Source organism: Adiantum capillus-veneris, chromosome 14, assembly GCF_014529385.1.
Source record: "Adiantum capillus-veneris isolate H3 chromosome 14, ASM1452938v2, whole genome shotgun sequence".
NCBI lineage: Eukaryota > Viridiplantae > Streptophyta > Polypodiopsida > Polypodiales > Pteridaceae > Adiantum > Adiantum capillus-veneris.
This window is the reverse complement of record NC_140944.1, coordinates 81,045,650-81,051,828: the sequence shown is the minus strand read 5'-3', so window position 1 is coordinate 81,051,828 and position 6,179 is coordinate 81,045,650. Positions and strand designations below refer to the sequence as shown.

General features: G+C 41.3%; 1 pseudogene; it reads left to right on the top strand.

The window, feature by feature from the left end:
• Positions 1–4,483: 4,483 nt before the first annotated feature.
• On the top strand, positions 4,484–5,060 carry LOC147442660 (uncharacterized; annotated as a pseudogene).
• The last annotated feature ends 1,119 nt before the right edge of the window (positions 5,061–6,179 follow it).

Here is a 6,179-nt window from a genome sequence, read left to right as displayed (position 1 = left end):
TCATTTGCATTGACTTTGAGCGTATGGGCATTTGCACATGTCTCCAAATTATTACGCTTACCAACATGAGCATCTACAATCATGACTTTATGCACATATAGGCCATCCACACTATCCATACCAGGTAAGACAAAGGGCACTTCCTATCTGTGGCAACACATAGATTTCTTTCTTTTTGCAGCGCTATTTTCAATGCTTTACACATGGAATTAGGCTCTTTCTCTTGTACTTTAACTTTAAGGACTGGCCACAATATAAATTCGTGAATACCTGTATTCTTTGACTATTTAAAAAACCGGAATAGAAGTACTCTTTAGACATGGCTTACACATGCAATAGAGAATCTTTCCAAACTCTCCAAACATCATTAAATCTTGACCAAAAATCTGCAACGGACTCGTACTCTTGCATAAACAAACTAGTGACCTGTTTCCATGCATCTTGGTGAGGGATCACCTTCTTGAATCGCTTCAAAAATCATCTCTCAAACCTATCCCAATTCAATTTTTTATCATGTGACAAGCCCTCACCTCTGACCACCAGATTGATGCGTGCAAACTTTTGCGCCTCACTTGGAACTGCATGGCATAAACATGTCAAATCAAACTCATAAGATGCAAGCAAATCGTCTACATCCTCACAACCTGTGAAAATTGATGGTTGGAATGGCACCACCATCATGAAACTCCCTTCAACATCCAAAATGTGCATACATCACTGCTCAAAATCCAAATTCTGGGTACACACCAAGCAATACCTTTGGTCCCCAGCGGGGTCACCAAAGGATGATGGAGCAAAAGATATCGTGCACACACTCACACACCCAAAAACCTTAACACAACACAAGGTATTCCCCTAATTTTCTCACCTCGCTCACCACCACTCAAAAGTTCATTGAAAATACTTCCCACAAGCTCAATTCAAACTCCAAATACCTCGACCTACAAGCCATTGCTTGTCCACAGACACTACAAGGTGAGTCGAGCTGATGACCACTTGAAATCGCACTTGATGGTGACCAAAAAATACAAGAAAAGCCATCAAAATCTCAAAAAATCCAGCCATAAATGGCCTTTCTCAAACCATTGCAAAACCTTTACCAAACTCCACTAGGTTGAACTCTTTGGAGTAGCCCCAACCCTAATGGCACTGATATAGGGTCACATAGTTTTGTAGAAAGCCGCACCTTCTTCCCTCAATTCCTTACACACACACATTCATGGAAACATTAGAACTTCCATAGACTCTCCCAAGTGCAAAATTGAAGAGAAAAAACTCTCATTCATTTCTCCCCACACTCAAAAATAGGATGCGAACGCGCCGAGACTGCACTAGACCACCTATAGGAACTGTGCTTTCTCCCACACACATAGAAGTGAAAGTGTCAATATTGCACTTCAAAATTTCTCCCTCTATCTCAACACTCATGGCACCATGAGTGATGTGTTAATTTGAAGCCTTTTCACACCATTTTTGGTCATTTGTTTTACCTTTTTAGCCCTAGTTTTGGCCAATTTTAACCCTAGACGGGTATCTTTCGCGGGAAAAATCCAAACGGACTCCAAAATCCACCAAATTTTGTAGTCTTGGTCCTTCATACCCAAATCTCATTTCCACATGCTCACATACCATTTTTGAACACTTCTAGGTTGGTCCGCACACCGCTACATATCAAGCACCGCAAATAGGCAGTTATCACATATGTCAAACTTCTCGGGCGGGATGAGAGTGCCCACACTTTTCACTTGCAATATTTAAATTCTAAATAGAACAAACACATTCCCTAGAGCCAAAAGAAGGCACGGAAGATGACATCCAAGGCTTCAATACCGTGTCCAAACACGTATGTGTGCCCAACTGCCGGCACACAACATGACTATTTCACATTTATACATCATTTGCCATACTTGAAACCAAATATCACATTAAAAAACCTTCCAAATGCATGTAAACACCTCTTTATATAAGCATTTCCATGCATATACCCAATACTATGTACATACAAAAAGTGGTTTATCAACATTAATATAACAGTTCATTTCATTTCATTTCTCTCTCTCTGTCCCCAAGTGGGCGCTAAATGGAGGGAGAGAGAGAGAGAGAGAGAGAGAGAGAGAGAGAGAGAGAGAGAGAGAGAGAGAGAGAGAGAGAGAGAGAGATTAACCCAAGAGAGAGATAGAGAGAGAAAGAGTAGAGAGAGGGGGGAGAGGAAGAGAGGAGGAGAGAGAGAGAGAGAGAGAGAGAGAGAGAGAGAGAAGGGGAGAGAAAAGCAAAATTCTCTCCCAATCGCTTCATGAGCGAGCGTTTTTGGTAAAGGCGGCATCTAGGGAATATCCCAAAAAAGGTCATTCTAAAACTTGCTCAAAACCAATCTCCCTATGGAGTTAGGTGTAAAGTTCTGTCTTCTTGATAGTAGAGATTACTTTGATGTCACTCTCTATCAGACCCTATTAGCTGCCTGATTTATGTATGCATTACAAGGAAAAATGTTTAGTATTCAATCTCACAAGTGAGCAAATTTATGCGTAGCTCGGAGTCTTTGCATTAGAAGACAATAAGCGGATCTTTTGTTAGTCGAATGGCACTATACATCTTGGGTTTTTGTATCTCAAGGGGGGATCATTATTGCCAGATTTTCAAGTTGTTTTAGACTCAAATTGAAACGTTTGCTATTACACACAAGTGTCCACTAGTGGTTTTTGTTTTATGCTTGGTAGTTCGTGCATATTTAGCTTAGAAGTAGCTTACAATGGCAGTGAGGCTGAGTACAAGATAGCTTTTACAACTATTGAGTGCATTTGGCTCATATTCCTTTTCAATAGTTTGGGTGTTGGATAGAAGTCTGTGACCATGATCTTCACTGACAAAGAACATGCTTTGGCAGCTATAAGGAACCCAGTGTTCCATGCTCACACAAAGCACATTGAGTGCATTATCATGATGTTAGGAAAATAATCTATTTAGGAGAGGTTGGCTTATGTGCCTATGCATGACAATCCTTGCTATCTTTTCACAAAGTTTCTACCTCATTAGATGCTTAAATCTTTTTGAAAAGCTTTGAGCTTACTCCCCTTTGTGGACTGATCGCATAGAGTATGGAATTTTCCTATACATAATATTTTCTCTATGGGCATGGAAATCCTAAAATCTTGGGCTATGTAAATTTTTGGTCATGCAAAGTGAATGCCTAACCTTCTCATGCATACAAGAATACTTCAACAAATAGCTTGCTAATAAACATGATATCAAGGTAATCTTTGACAGCCTGTGAAGACTTAGCTTCAAAAGTATTGCCTTAGTAGTAGCAATAGGCTTGTAATTGTTTAGGTACATCTATATAGCAATTTCTCAAGATATTTTGTCCGGCAAAAAGCAATACCTCCATCACATTGCTTAAATATATGTGCAAATAATCATGCAAGAGTTTTATGTCTTACATTTGAAATGGATCATTTAACATATCCTTGAAATCAGCATGGTGTGCCTTACTAGGTTTAGCAAGAAATATCTACATACAAGATGAAAAATACCATAGTCACACTTGTTTAGCAGTAAAAAATAGTCCATAACAAAAAACGATCCTATGAACTACCTAAAATTTTGTATTTTTTATTTTTTTAAACATCCCTTAATGACATACAAAGTGCATCCCTTAGCATTTGTGACATATAAAAAGCATAGTTTGATGGTATAAAAGAGCTCAAAGATCAACTCAAATGGTAGAATCAAGAGGAGAAACCGTATGCACCATTGTAGGGGCTGTTTTGACCTCCCTTTTGGCTGCTTATGCACATGTAAAGATGCTAGAAAGGTCCATGGGTCATATATACATGTATCGACATCATTTGGGATATTATCATGGTCATGGGGAGCTAGGGAGAGGCTTCATAAACTAGGATAAGCTAGGCTTACCCCAACAATGTGCCACTACCACTTTCAGCAATAAGCACAACTTTACCAGCTCCCTTGATTCAACAAGAGGCATTGCTAGCATACATGACAATATTCTTAATAGGGATAGCCTAAAGAGAAGCAAACATATCTTGATGATATTCAATGTGTTTGGTAGCACCACAAGCAAAGTACATGCATGTGAATCTATTGTCAATGTCATCATGCATCATGAAAAAAAGGATTAGACTCACAATGTGCATTAAATAACCATTGTGTATTAAGAAGAACATTGGCAGAATTGCATGGACAGAAGCATCTCCAATGGTTGCATTCACCTCTTTCTTACAAGATCCTTTTTACGTTGTCCCCCCTCCTCCCCCCCCCCCCCCCCCCCCCCCCCCCCCCCCCCCCCCTTTCTTTTTTTTTAGTACTCACCAATTGGTGAGTTGAAAATAAATTAACATCCAAAACATTTACAAGATAATATCATGCACAACATGTGCCATGAGAGCCAGCCAAGTGAGCTTATACAAGTCATCTACCAACACCACCAAAAACGAGATATAAAGAGACCATAAAACACATCAATATGTCGTCTAGCAAGGGGAGCCACCCTAAGACATGCATACAAGGAAACAAACTCAAATAAAGGGATATACCCGAAGACTGGTTGAACAGGGGGCCACCTTAGACACCATAACCGTGAAAGGTTGCCCCACAAGTGATCCATCCTCTGTCATCGGGAACAACTCCACCCATGCAAGATTGCCATGGACACACCAAGAATCAAGAAGCATTCCGCACAAGGGAGGAGCCCAACCACTCCATCACCGGCCACTTAGGAGCCTCCACCAAAAAAAGCATGAACATACGATCAAAAGTGCCAAGCACACGTGATAAGATGACCAAATCGTTGTAGAGAAGAGCAAACCGCAGGCTATAAGGGGAGCCACGTCCCTTAAAAAGTTTTCATTGGCCTCCACAGGGCCTTTAGTGCCAACCACCGACAGTAAAGACCTGCGAGTAGAGAAGCACCAATAGGTGATTTCCCTTTGCCCTCCCAAAGGGAGGTGGGAGGAGCAACCTCTCCCGTATTCCAAAAATGTAGGGACCAACAAGGAAGGGCCTCCACAAGGAGGGAAAGCCCGCCCGACCTCTCACCCTAGGGAGAGTCGCTACTCATCATCTCCAAGATCTCGGACCTCCAACAAACCACCACATCAAGATGCCGTGTCGCAGCACCATCACTGAGCCCCCCCTCCCCTCCATGGCCTTGCAAGTTGCAATGCAATGAGGAAAAAGTTCCACAAATCCTAGACTCTATGCTTGATATGACTTTAGTCCCCTCTTACTTTTGTCACTAGACTTCTCAAATATATTGCTCTTTGTGGGACAAGGTAAGAAGCATTCAAGGTGGCAATTTTACCGCTCCTCCTTTGAGGAGGCACAAAGACTTTGTGAACATTTCACTTTAATGTCAAACTTTGAGCCTTGTCATTATAATCTCAGCACATACCTTAAAGTTAATGTAAATCTTATTTGTTAGACTAATTTTTCATCAAAAGTATATGCAAAAACAAGACAATTTCTCGAGTAATGGTCCCCCCCCCCCCCCCCCCCCCAAAAAAAACAAGGTGAGGACTCACGAAGGTCTGTTGAAGGTAAGGGGGGAGGAAAGATTTATTCAAGAGGGAAATGGCATAACCAATCTACCACACTTGGGTGATAGAAAGGTTATACCATTTTCCTCTTGAATAACAGGTCTTGAGTTCAATTCTTCTCATCGGCTAGATCTCTAAGGTCTCTTGGGATAGTTTCCTACGACGTTAAAATTCTCTTCTTCTTCTTCTTCTTCTTCTCTCTCACTCTCTCCCCCCCCCACACACACTCACATGTGCACACACATATACATGGAACCTCTCTCTACTCTCTTCTTCTCGTTGATAAGTGCCCTTTTAATCTCTCTCTCTCTCTCTCTCTCTCTCTCACACACACACACACACACACACACACACACACACACACGTATACACAAATACACAAGCACGTATGCACGTGTTGAAATTGACCTATCTACCATCCCAAAAGATGATTTACACAAGAAGATGTACTCCTACTAAATCTAATAGTGGGTTGTCCACAAAATTCCTCTCTTTGTCAACTCTCTCTCTCTCTCTCTCTCTCTCTCTCTCTCTCTCCGGTTACATACTTGAGTTGCATCGAGATCTACCCCATGGATGTCCGAGCTTTGTCATAAGCAGGCAAGCCCTCCTCTCTTTATAAAA